At 38.9% G+C, this 14,304-nt stretch overlaps 1 long non-coding RNA gene across 1 annotated transcript in view; it reads right to left on the minus strand.

Annotated features, from left to right (window-relative positions):
- Positions 1–106, minus strand: part of LOC117942077 — an 11,662-nt gene extending 11,556 nt beyond the window's left edge. The window contains exon 1 of the long non-coding RNA XR_004656063.1: positions 3–106. This is a non-coding gene — a long non-coding RNA (uncharacterized LOC117942077). The remainder of the gene's footprint in view (positions 1–2) is intronic.
- Between the last annotated feature and the right edge of the window lie 14,198 nt (positions 107–14,304).

The raw sequence follows: 14,304 nt of genomic DNA on the forward strand, positions 1-14,304 counted from the left end.
ACACTTTCTCATTCAAGGCATTTCCTTTATTTTCATGAATATTTACATTGGAAATTCTCACTGAAGGCATCAAAACTATGAATGAACACACGTGGAATTGTCTACTTTTTTTGTTTTAAAGATAATCTTTTGGGCATTTTAGGCCTTTAATGACAAGACAGCTGAAGAAGTGAAAGGGGTGAGAGAGCCGGAATGACGTGCAGCAAAGGGAAAATGACATGCTGATTACTGCTTTGCACACTCTTGGCAATCTCTTGATGAGCCTCGAGAGGTAGTCACCTGAAATGGTTTCCCAACAGTCTTAAAGGAGTTCCCAGAGATGCTTAGCACTTGTTCGCCCTTTTGCCTTCAATCCGCGGTCCAGCTCTCCCCAAATATCTCGATTGGGTTCAGGTCCGGTGACTGTGGAGGTGCGGCACTCCATCTCTCTCCTTCTTGATCAAACAGTCCTTACACAGCTTGGAAGTGTGTTTGGGGTCATTGTCCTGTTGAAAAATAAATGATGGTCCAACTAAACGCAAAAGGGATGGGATGGCATGCCACTGCAGGATGCTGTGGTAGCCATGCTGGTTCAGTATGCCTTAAATTTGGATTAAATCCCCAACAGTGTCACCAGCAAAACCCCCCCACACCTTCACACCTCCTCCTATATGCTTCACGGTGGGAACCAGGCATGTAGAATTCATCCGGTCACCTTTTGGCAGTCTCCTCTTAACAGTTGTTCTACAGATGTGCCTGCTGCTAGAACTCTGTGTGGTATTCATCCGGTCTCTAATCTAAACTGCTGTTAATTTCTGAGGCTGGTGACTCAGATGAACTTATCCTCAGCAGAGGTGACTCTTGGCCTTCCTTTCCTGGGCCGGTGTTCATGTGAGCCAGTTGTGTTGTAGCGCTTGAGGGTTTTTGCGACTGCACTTGGGGACACATTCAAAGTTTTGTTATCAATTTTCCGGACTGACTGACCGTCATTTCTTAAAGTAATGATGGCCACTTGTTTCTCTTTACTTTGCTGATTGGTTCTTGCCATAATATGAATCCTAACAGTTGTCCAATAGGGCTGTCGGCTGTGTATCAACCTGACTTCTGCCCAACACAACTGATTGTCCCAACTCCATTAATAAGGCAATAAACTCCACTAATTAACCCTGACGTATAAGGTGACTACCTCATGAGGCTCATTGAGAGAACACCAAGGGTGCAGCGCTATCAAAAAAGCAAAGGGTCGCTTCTTTGAAGAAACTGGAATATAAGACATGTTTTCAGTTATTTTACACTTTTTTGTTAAGAACATAATTCCTCATGTGTTCCTTCATACTTTTGATTTCTTCAGTGATAATCTATAACGTAAACAGTCATGAAAATAAAGGCATGCATTGAATAAGAAGGTGCGTTCAAATTTTGGACTGTACTGTTATACTTTGTCTTGTTTTGTTAAATATGCCTGTAACCTAAAAATAATTAACCCAAAACTCTTTATTAATCTATTTGTTAAACAATTTGATTGCATGCCTTTTGTATATGCTGTTAAACAGGAACGTGACAAAGTTTGTGAAACTGTGGAATGTTACATCTGATGATCATAAATGACCTTTAACAGCAAACGAGATTAACAGTGATTAAAACGCTGTTTTATATAGTTTTTATTAATGCCTCTGCCGGGTCCAATATTCCCCACAAATTATGTACGGCAGATAGATGGCGCTAGAGTAACTCATTCTGACGGACCACAGATTTTGGAGTATCACCGGAAAAGCCAGTGTTAGCAAATCCAGCCAGGTAAAAGGTAGCAGGAGATGTGTTTATATAGGTCTAATTGTATTTTTATTTTAGAAGTTATCTGCTGTAGTTATGGCTGATACTGGAGCAGGATCATCACAGAAAAGATGGAAATTTAACAAAGAACAACTAAAAGCTAATAGCGAAAGGCGACAGGTGAAACCGAGTCAATCTTGGTCAGGCTTTTAACAGATGGAGATAATTACGGGACAGTGAATAATTTAACATTGTCCCCGAATTGGTCCTCAGCCATGTATTATGTCTGTTTTATTCATAAAATAACTTTACAATGCTCAATGGGGTTGTACGCCAGTGGTCAACATTAAATCACATCCCCCTTCCATTTAGTGCAGACTTTTATTCCTTTTAGTCGGTGTTTGTGTTGGCCTACTATTTTCTTTTGCCTTATCCCCCTGTACTTGTGTACAGCGTCATGAAATATGCTATAATAATCTAAGTCATTGTTATGTTCTCTTACAATCTCTTAATGTTTTAGCTTGTTACACAGGGACAGGGATACCCAGTTCAGTTTACGAAACATAAATAGTAAGCTAAGTTACGGTATGCAACACTTGAAATGCAACAATGCATCTGTAACATATTCTCTCATTGTAAATGAATGATTTTCTGTCCGAGCTAAATATTCATCACAACTATATGACCTCCCAGTCACGCTAACTCAGTATTACAGTGGGCAATAAAAAAAACATTATTACGTTATTTGTGCCATTTTTTCAAATTTTTAAAGAACACTCCTGTCTATCTCTCAAACTGGTAACTCTGTCACTGCTACTGAAACTCCCTATTTCCTCCACCTTGATTCAAAAGTTTGTCGTGTGAGCTTTTGAAAATGAGCCTGACGCCAACAAACTTTCCTTGACAAAAGTTGTTTTTTTTAAACTTTATTGTTTTACCGTCTATGCTGCCTTATTTATCTGCAACTTCTCTCCCAGCTTTCTCATGGAACATTAGATTGTGTTTACTTCCTAGTTTTCAACACTGAAAGGAAAGAACAAAAATGGCCCATCCACACACTGGTACACGTGCACACATATACCTGAACATACACTCAGGTACCTTACACATAAACACACACACTGATACATCCTTTTGCCCCTGGAGCAGCAAGAGGTAATCTGGGTGGATAATACAGCTTTCTGATGCTTCTTCTGATTAATCCCTGTCCTCATCGTCACTCCAGGTCCCTCTTTGAAGCTTGTGAAGTGTGTGTGTATATTTGCCTTTGAGAGTTACAGAGAGACAGAGGCAGTAAGGAAGAGAATGATAAGTCCGTGTCTATGCCTTGAGGGCTGTTTGTAGATATGCATCATCTGTCAATCTACTTGATCCACGGAGACAATAATAAAAATAAGTTAACAGAGGACTTTGATCTAAATGTGCCCTTTCTATGACCCTGGGCATCCACTTTCCAAAGTTCTCTTTTCATATACAGTGTTTGGCTTTATTGAGACTTGACAAAGAACAATATCACATAATATGTTGAGGCAATAAGGATGAGCCACTGCCATTAGCACAGATGGGAATTACCAAATGGAAGATGTGTTGGGATATTATACGTATATTAGTTTATTTTTGATTTGTCTTATTCCTTTTCTGAAATAAAATCCCTCTATCTCCTTAGGGGGATCCTCAAAGGCAGTCTTGCCAAGAGCCCCTTTGAAGGAGAAGTTGCCAGATTACTCACCAGTTGTCCAAACCATAGAAACAGGAAGAGAAGAGAACATTTATTGAACTGCTTGCAGTGGCCATTTGACAAGTTCAAGAAAAATGGTGTTTAACACTGTGCATTGACCATTGAAATATAATGTGGTCGCTGTTCTTTGCAATGGCAATGGTACACATAAAAATGGCCACCACTCTGTTGATTTATATGGGAATGTCATTCTATTTCAATGGTTCAAACCTTAACATGTTCTTCTCATTGTGAAGAACGGTTCATGGGTAACATAACTCACCAGCCACCCACTACATATTGGTCCATTTTACCTGCAGTTTCACTCTTCATTTTTTATTTAAGGCCTGACCATAAGCTCTGCTTACTAGCTACACTTTCACTTCACTATCTCAGTGTGATACAAATCCAGTATTACTGCAGGAATAATGTAATATGACTGGTAACCTGTGTTCAGTCCCACAGTGCTGTTATCACCTATGAATAAAATATTGAGAACTATGGTCACAGATTTTTTTTTTTAAGCGGGTGGCGGTCAGCTGCAATTCTCCCCACTGCAAATTGCAGTGCAATATTTTGGCTCTGTGACCTCATGACTGCTTCATTAGATGACACACATGGATAAGTGGAGTGGAAGTGACAATTCTGTGATTTTTAACCTCTATCTGAATGAGGGATATGGTGTGAAAAACGCCTGCAGTTCTGTCCAATGTTCTCTGTGTGTCTGGGCCCCACTCATCATGTCTCACAAATCACCGTCCTTTCCTTTGACCCACACATATTCAAGCAAAATGGATCTCAGCATACCTGGATGACATCTCAACATGGACATCTTTCCCATGCAAGCTTCAGTCTGAAGACACAGCTGCCTCTTGACAGTTTTATTTCTCTGCATCTCCACTGAGCAAAATAATATAACCCCTAATCTGCCAAAAGCCTATAGTTGTAAACCTTTCCAACATCATCATCATCATCATCCATACTCTGGCTCACCAAAGAATCTGCAAAGTTCCTGCTCAAGGATCTAACTTTTTGACTTATCTACTACAACTTCCTGCTGGCTAGCCTTGCTCCCAGAGCCTTACACCTCATTAAGACGACAGATTATCTTGAACCCCTCTAGATTCTTAGACACAATCTCCTTTTCTGTCTGCACTCATCTGTGTCCCAGAGGCTGCTGTCATCAAGTTCAACATTTGTAAAAAACTACTGCACTAAGTGATCAGCCGTACAGCACCAATGCATCTTCAAACTATGATTCTCAACTTTCAGTCCTCATCTCACGCTTTGACTCCTTGCTGCACCCTTCTTGGTGGGGTGGCCTTTATTGTTGAGTCTGAGTTTTCATATTCTTTGTGTCATTTTCTTTCTTTTATACTTCATAACACTGAATGAAAAAGTATCACTTTTGTATCCTCCACTTCCCCTAAAATCCAGTCCCCAACATGAAACCCTCCTTTCCCTGATCTAATTCAACTTTTCTCATTGAAAGAAATGGCACTTAAAACGTTTTGGATTATCTGTTGACTTATTACTTAGATGCAGAATCTTTGAATACTTTACAAGTTTGTGGGTCACTGTGAATGTGTCGGTTTAATACCTAGATGTGATAATTCCTCAAGGGTATGAAGAGATGTAATGCAGTAACGGTTTTCATTGGAGACATCAGGTTGCGAGGCATCATCAGTTAGCAAAATGAAGCACTGCATTTTACTTTGAATAATTTGAAGGTTGGTTTCACTCTGTGGGAATTTTATCTAGCTTTATATTGTAAAAACATAATTCTAAACATCTGTTATTAGCCACTTCATTAGGTGTTGCAGTAATGTAAATGTGAGGTAGGGCTGCATCTTATTGTAGGGATGTTTATATCAATATCCAAAAATTGAAGGTGTAGAAAATTCTTGCAGTGTTGTATCAGATGGGTGTCTATTGTCATTTCATCTAAAATGGACTAGAAGCAACAGCACATCTGTGCATATTCACTAACTGGTGTCTCAGCTGTATAATATAATAAATTATTTCTCTTTGACATTGAACACGCTAGAATAATTCATTGTCTGTTTATATTTAGTGTAAGCAATGAAGTGTAAAAAAACAGAGTGACACTAATCATTGTACAAATGTTAAAAAAAATATGACAAAGTTTATGCCAAACTGGATATTTAACAGATGCACAATGAGGGCCTTTACTTTAATCTCTCTCTCTCCAACACAATACACAGTTTCCAGTAGCAGCATAAAATAACCTGCTGCCAGTAGGTATGATAATGAGATGATCTTTCACCCTTGGCATTTATATATGATAAAACTGACAGAATAGTGCTGAACGGACGCCAAAACACACACAAAGAAAAACTGAAACACACATGCAAATGTGTGCATGTATGCTTATGCGCATACAACTTTAATAACTTTTTGTCATTTATTTTTATTTCCCTTCTCTCTCTCTCTCATTTTCCCTGAACGTCTGTCTCTCCCTCTCTCCCTGTCGCTTTCTCTGCCTTCAGGTGTCTGAGATAAATGAGAAGTGACTTTAGTGTCTCCAGGTGTAATAGATGCAAAAGGGGTGCTCTCCTAAATGGACAGCCTGCAGCAACCTTCATCCAGACGCTCCTATGCATTCAAATTCATAAATTATTTGTCTAAGTGTGCTTGTGTGAATGTGTGTAGCCTTAGTTTCGGCAGGCCTTGTCCATGTTACAACCTATTTACATAAAAATGTATGACATCCATGTGTTCCGTTGGCTGTATGTATGCGGTATGTATGTGGATACAAATGTCTGTGAGTATATGCATAGCTGTAGTACATGCTAAGAGGTAAGATATTGTGAGCATGGTTGTGCATTTACAATCACACACACACACACACATACTAACACACACACACACACACACGTCACAAGTTGTCAGCTTGCAAATTGGTTTCTCTCCTCTGGGCTGACAGAATTGACAAGCCCTTTATGAGAGGTATAAAAAAGGCTGCTTTGCCTCCTCCCATTTCTATTTCAATCCTTTCAACTTAAAGCTTCAAATTTCCCTTTAAACTGATAAACCTCCTCTTTTCTGAGTGCCCACTAATCTGTGAGGCTCGTACTTCCAATCACTCAGTTTACACCATCACCTTGTTTGTGTGTGTTATCATTCTAAAGTCTAAAGGAAATGTGATTCTATGCAGACGTTTGAATAATGTGGTAGTTAAGTACTCAATGATCTTGAATGTCAGTGATACCAATGGTTTTCACAACTGTGGGGGGCCAGGGCTAAAGGTGAGAGGCAACTGGGTTTGTGAATACCGACGATCTTAAGGGAGGATAAGGTGGGATGTCATCAGCTAAATAAAAAATGTGCTCATTGTGGTTGAAGGAAACAGACCTGGTTAAAAATTAACAAATCAACTATTGGATACAGTCGTGTTCATCTTTATGGACAAGTTCAACATATTTACTTTTTTTTTGCTGAGAATTAGACTAGTATGTTGACACCACTTTCATGTCTGTACACTTTATATGATGCTACCACCGACAGTCGTCTAATTTACCTTAGCACAAATTTTTTAAGCAGATATTATTTGTATGTTTTGCACGATCAGTTTTAGAGTTGCTGGTCGGCAGAATTTTGTCACCTTTGGGTAGAGCCAGGCTAGCAGTTTCTCCCTGTTTCTAGTCTTTGTGCTCTTCATACCTTACTCTTGGCAAGAAAGAAAAATTGCTTAAAGACAACAACAAAACTAGCTTCCTAAGTAAAACCTAAAATGATTCCCTACATGTATCTATTTTGTTTAAATCATGTAACTTTAACGCTGACCTTATGATATATTCATCTTCATTAGTGAAGGAAGAGAATGACACATACTTCGAATTTTTCATATCTACAACACGTAATCAGTATTCCCGTTCCTGTTTTTGAACATTTTGTGAGATTGATCACAGTGGTAGATCCTTATGCATCTGCATATGAGTGTGTGCACATTCAAGATCAAGTAAACTTTTTAGTGGTGAGCGTGTGTGTGTGTGTGCACTTGTGATTGTGCATGCTTGCATTGTGCATGTGAGTCCATCCCTCTATTCATCAGTAATGAACAGCCAGTTAATGAAGGCACCCTTGCTCCTTCCATTCCACCAGCCAGGAAATAATTACCTTGTGTCTGAAGCCATTCTCCATCTGTAGCACACACTATGGCTTCATTTAGCTGCCATCTCTTTAAAAATCCAAGTCCTTCTCTTCCTCTCTTTTTCTCCCTTCCTCCCCCCTTCCTCCCTCCCTACCCTATCCCATTTTGCTACACCTTTATTCCTCCATCTATCTGAAGATAAAACCACGTCACCAACCACTGTCTCTCTCTTGCTTTAAGTATGATAAATTGATTTACTCCATTAAGTGGCAGAAGGTTGTAAGAAGGATCTGACTTTTGATGTTTTAATAAAGCCTTTTAATAGAGTGTTCTATCCTGACACTTGTGTGTGTGTGTGTATGTTTACTTATACATATTCATCATGGAAGAAAATAACCCTCACAACTTAGAGGCTCAACTTGTCTTTTTATTTTAGTTGCCCCATTCATTAAAAACACTGCTGCTGTTTAACCATTTGACCTCTTCATACCATACCTCTTGTGCATATTTGTTTTTGCTCTATTCCTTTAATCCAGTCTCTCTGTTTAAAGTCATTACTTGGATTTGCTTCACTTGTGTCAACCTGTTCTTAGTTTTTAAGCTTATTTTACCTTAATTTACAACTCCATATGTGAAATATGTGTATGCAGTTTAGCACAGGGTTGTGAGATTACAGCACACACTGAGCATTTTTTTCTTTCTGTCAGTGCATCACTTTTTTGTAAAGGTCTCACTTGATTTATTAATGTTTCCACGTTTTCAAAATGCAGCTGTAGGAGTAAAAGAAAATCCCAAAATGATGACCTATACACAATAAAAAAAAACATACTGTGCACTCCACTCTTAATAAGGGTTATTTAAAGAACATATTACTACTGATGACATGTGTAAACTCATGACACTCACATATTGAGAAATATTTGGCATGGCAAGGCTTGGAGTTTGAGACAGAAGGATGCTGAGAGACAGAAAGAAGGAAGAAGATGGTGGAAATTAAAGGGATGGGTGAGATTGTGTATCTGCATGTGTGTGCACGAAGTGATGCTTCCTTACTTTGTCAGAGAGGATGAAGATGATTGAAACTAATGCAAAAAATGGAAAGTAAGGGACAAACAGAAGGTGGCACTGCTGCTATGCTAATGGAAAGGTGAAGTGAAGAATAGGCAGACCATCCTGACTCTGTGGAAATAGCAGAGTCAGGATGGTCTGCCTGCTTTACACTCTGCAATTTATATACAGTTAACTGCCAAAATAACGGGAAAGCTGGAGTACATTAAAAGCTTTTATGGCGGCCAATTCCCAATTTTCATACTTTTAAGGTTACATTTTTATCTGTTAGTGAGTTTTCCTGAGTAGCCACTTTCTAAAACATGGAGCTTAGCTTATGTAACCTTACAATAGGGTTCATCACTTTTAAAACTTGTCACCAGGTTTACCAGCAGTTGGCTATTGGTTGCTAGTTGACGGAATGGTTGCCACATTTTCTTTGTTTGTAACTGGTGTTGTAAATGTACTCCATATTTCAATAATGTATTATGAGGTATCCACACAGACACATAGAAGTTGCTCTGCTTGGCTAATTACTAATTAAGAGTGATAGGCAAACAGATGTAACAAAGGTAATGCATCTGTAGTGAAATTACAGTAAGCTGAACAAATTCCACCTGCTGAGCTGTTTTGGATCTGCAGATGCAGTAATTGAGAAAAGGCTGAACAGGGTTCTTCGCACTTGAGAATGTAGTAAATTCTTAAAGATTTGCCAAGAGCCTGATTGAATGCATTCATACATGTATTCTAATGTGGGGTGTCTGTTGTGGGCCTTCTAAAGTGCTTCCTGCTTTTGGTTACCTTCTCCCATTCATCAGCCTTGCCCTTGCTTGACTGGACAAAATGGCGGACTGTGGTCCTTACCCAGGTATTTTTACTGTTGTGTACAAATTTGATTGAAATGTAGCTATTATCCATTAATTATTTATGTTTAATGTTTTTGGTTTATGTTCATGTGCATCAAAAAGGTCAAATGTCACCCAAAAAAACCTATAATCCAGAAGATCTGGCTCTTAGCAAATAGTCTTAAATTTCCTGTGTTATTGGTATTTTAGATACATATTGTTACATTAAAAAAATGTATCTATAAAAGTTCTTATTAAAACCAATAATTTCATTTAATCTACAGTGCTTGGGGTGCATGGGTATGATTAGATAGCTGCATTGTCTTGCCCTAAAAACAACACCAAACAGTTTAGATTCACCAAAAAAAAGGTGTGCATTACACTCATTTATTAGAGAAAGCACACTCTCATTCAATGTTGGATAATGATTGGGTAGTCCATCATAACTTTTAAAACCTAGCTCTGTTTGATTTGTTGAATTTACAGATACTCTTTGTGTAGTCTTTTTATTTTTTTAACTTGGTGTTCTAAGTGATTGGTTTTTTTAGTTCTGGGAAACTTTTGTTACTGTCCATGTTATATTCTTGGAGACATTCATCGGATTGTAGGACATGGTTGAAATTGCAATATTCTCATGTGATGTCAAAGTAATTCATTTGTCCATCCTCAGTGCTTAAAAACACAAAAAAAACAGAGAGTGATGGACATGACGAGTGGAAGAAGAACATTCACTCATTCATTCAGTGTATAAAACACTTCTACTGCTGCTATCCTTTCATCTTAATCTATAACATGGTTCAAAGTCAAATCAGTGAATTCAACTTCAGCACCATGGACAGGGAAATGTGAGGACCTAGAATAGAAACAAATTAGTTTCACGTTAACAACTTACTTATACTACTACTTATTATAGACTACTGATGAACACATGATTTGTTCATCAATAATAAATGGCACAGATGATGGTGTGTGGCAGTTACCAATTATTGGGATGCAATTGATGTATGATTGGTAATAATTAGTTTTTCATTACTCTGCCGCACCGTTTTAATTTAAATGATTACTAAAGGCTTATGATGATGTAAGAACATGCAACCCTCCCCTACTGTAGAAAACTTATACAATGCTCAGGTACAGGTGTGAAACATAGAAGTATTTGCTTTTGTTTGTTGTCATTGTTGTATGTCTGACGGTCCAGCACAAGAATTGTGATAACAATTTTCATTTGTTTAATGATTTGTTTGTTTAGTTTTCATTGCAGCTGACTTGGACATTTTAAGCAATTCACAAGTCAGTTCTAGTAAAAAATATATTGTATTTAGTAGAAAAAACTAAAACAAACTCAGCAACAATGTTCATTTGCATTAAGACAATGATTTGGATTTTCGGTGGAAGAGAAGTTATACAGATTCCAAGAGTTGAGCTTCACCTTCCTGTATACCTCTATTTATCCTTTCATTCATTTCTTCTCTTCTTTTTTGTAGTTAGTGCATTATTTATTTCTGACCTTGGTCCTGCAATGCAGAGGCTGCAAAAATCTCCTCAACCTCTCTTCCACCCCAACATCTCTCCCTCACTCCCCCCTCTTGCTCCAACTCTCCTCATATATCTCTCACTCCTGCGCTGCTGTCCTGCTCTGCATTTAGCACTCTTTATCATCTCATTACATCCATCCTATTCACCCTCTGTTTCTATTTCTCTCCCTTTTTCCTCTTTCTTTGATCAACCTCCTTCATGTGTATCGTTCCAACGGTATCCATCTCTTTCTTTTCATTTTTCTGTGTGTTCATCTCCTCAACCCTCCTGCCTTTGTGCCACCTACAACACAGATTCCTCCACAAATGCCCACAAAAAAACTCCCACAAAAATTACACCCAGGGGACACTTGTGAGGGAGGTCTGTGTGTTTGAGGTATTTGTATGTGTGTGTCTGTGTGTGTGTGTATGTGTGTGTGTGTGTGTGTTTGGGTGTGTGCGTGCGTGTGTTTGTGTATGTGTGTGTAGGTGTTGGGGGTTGTTCATGTTTCTATTTCAGCACAAGATTTATAGTGTGCGCCTTCTTGGATTTCTAGTGAGCACGCACATTATGCAGGCAGGCTTTGTGCTAGAGAATAAATTGTAATGTGCTGAAGCACGGATTTTAGTTTGAAAACAATCATGTTTGAAATTTTTGCAATTATTGATAATTGGTTTCTTCTGATCGATGGTTGTAACATGACAAGTAATCAGTAAGTACGTTTTTAAAATGCTTTCCCTACTTGAAGGGTGTATTTCATGCCTTTATTTGGTTTCCGTATCTGTGGCCTTTTTTGCTCCTGCCACAATGTTTGCCAAACACTTGTCCTTGATTTCGGGTGTATAACTCTGTTAACAGTGTGTAATTTCTCTTTTTTTCTCTCCATGTCTACTGCCAACTATGTCAAGCTACAAAGTCATCCTGTATCTTGTAAGCTCTTTTGTCACACAGCCTCGTTGCCTTCTTTTATTTTTTTACACTGCATTTTGATCTCTATCCAGCCTGTTGGCAGCAGAAATGTAATTTGCGAGCAATCAATTCTGTGTTCCAAGTGACATGTGATGGAATCAATGAAAGGTCAAAGGTCACTGCCTTAAGGCATCCCTACATTGTCTCAGACTTGAGGTCAGTAAATGCAGCATCCTTCTCTCGTAAAAATCCGGTCAGTTTACCTCTGGATTAGCCTGTATCTATTCAGGCTGAAGACTCAGCACTAAAGTAATAGTCCCTCATCATCTCAAGGACGGATGGTAATAGACCTCATTTATGTATGGCATTAAAATCATAAAAACGATAATAGAGGTGTAGAGCACAAATGCACAAAAGAAGGAACAGAAGCATTTCCTAAATCACTTTTAAATATTCTTTGGTGAAAATCAGGCCATTTCTTGACACAATTTGTTATATTTTGGTTTACACTGTTGTACTTAATTTTAATTTATTCATACTTTTTATTGATCCCCAGTGGGGTAATTATAATTTACTGTTTTTCCGTGATCACTACACACACATGCTCAGGACCTATTCAGAGAGTTGTCAGAGTGAGTGGGCGCCAGTGCTGGACCAGTACCCTGAGCGGTTGGGGGGTAGGGTGCCTTGCTCAAGGGTGCCTGACAGTGCCCAGGAGGTGAAGTGGCATCTTTCCAGCGCCCGTGCTGGACCAGCACCCTGAGCGGTTGAGGGGTAGGGTGCCTTGCTCAAGGGTGCCTGGAAGTGCCCAGGAGCTAAAGTGGCATCTTTCCAGCTACACTCTGTAATTTGGTCCGTCTGGGGAATTAAACCAGCGACCCTCCGGTTCCCAACCTAACTCTCTACAGACTGAGCTACTGCAACTCCAATATTAATATAGTATGTGTATATATAATATATTATGTATTGTGTTATGTATTATTATGTAATATCTGTTTTAATTACACCGTACTCTCTAATTACTATTTTTCAAACCTGAATAAAGAAGAATAAGAAATTTATCTTAAGGCCTACATTAAAAAAATTAGGAAAATACAACCTTTTAAGGACACCAATTTTCTTTGTCAATGAATGATGTACATAAATAAATGTTCTTCTTTGAAATACAGGAGGCATAAGTATACACACCCCAATGTTAAATTCACATAGAGGCAGGCACATTTCTTTTTTTAAAGGTCAGTTATTTCATGGATCCAGGATACTATGCATCCTGATAAAGCTCTCTTGGCCTTTGGAATTAAACTAACCCCATATCATCACATACCCTTCACCATACCTAGAGATTGGCATATTTGTATTTCAGTTAGCTTAATAGCTTAATGATTTGCATTGAGAGATGATCTTATTGAAAGTTACCCTTGAAAGGTGAAGGGTATGTGATGATATAGGGTTATGTTAATAAAAATAAAAAAAATAATAGGATAAAAGGTTGTACTACAATGTTATGTATGTGGTGCGTTATGGAAAAAGTTAAAAAGGGAGAGTCATGATGTATAATATATCACATTTATTTTGTTTAATTACGGATTACTGTAATGGTTGACTGATTGATAACTGAATAATGGAATTGGCCCAATCCACTTTCCCTGTGTGCTGTGACCTTGTCGTGGGTGAGAGGCTTGCGTGCTTCTATGATCCTGGGAGGTATGCTGGCAGATTCAACCATACCAGATTGGTCTTGGGTGGGGAGTGAGATAAAAGGCAGCACCTGGTCCTACAGGTTGGGGGTTGAGCGTAGCAAACCTCCCTGAAAAAACCCACTGTTACACAAACTACAATAAGCCATCCTACTGACATCAGGACCATAGTAGACCCTGGCCAACCAAACTCTTTGGGAGGCAGTAGGACCCCTTCTGATGAAATCCAGAAGGAAGTCAGGAGTGCAAAATAGGGCCTACCAGGGCCTAAAACCAAGATCCGCATTGGACCATGGAATGTCCTAATCATGTTTGAGGCCACCAGGACAGCACAAGTCCTCAATGAGATGAAATGTTACCCCTTGGAAATCCTGGGCATAAGTGAAAGTTGCTGGACCAGCTCTTGTCATCAAGTTCTGCATAATGGGTCTGTCATCCTCCATTCTGGCCATGAGAACACCTACACACGGTGTAGCCGTCTCAATCTCCAAGGAGAAGGCCACAACCTTGCCAGAGTGGGAACCAGGAAGTGATAGGCTGATACAAGTATGCCTCATACGAGTATGAGTTCTGTAAACTTAAAGCTACAAACAGAAAGGGGCCAAAGAATGGATATCAGCTAACACTTGGCAAAAAGTTGAAGAGAGGAAGCAGCTGAAGGCAAATAGGCTTAACACCAAGTCCCAATGACTCCTCGAGAAAACCAAG

Source organism: Etheostoma cragini, chromosome 3, assembly GCF_013103735.1.
Source record: "Etheostoma cragini isolate CJK2018 chromosome 3, CSU_Ecrag_1.0, whole genome shotgun sequence".
Lineage (NCBI taxonomy): Eukaryota > Metazoa > Chordata > Actinopteri > Perciformes > Percidae > Etheostoma > Etheostoma cragini.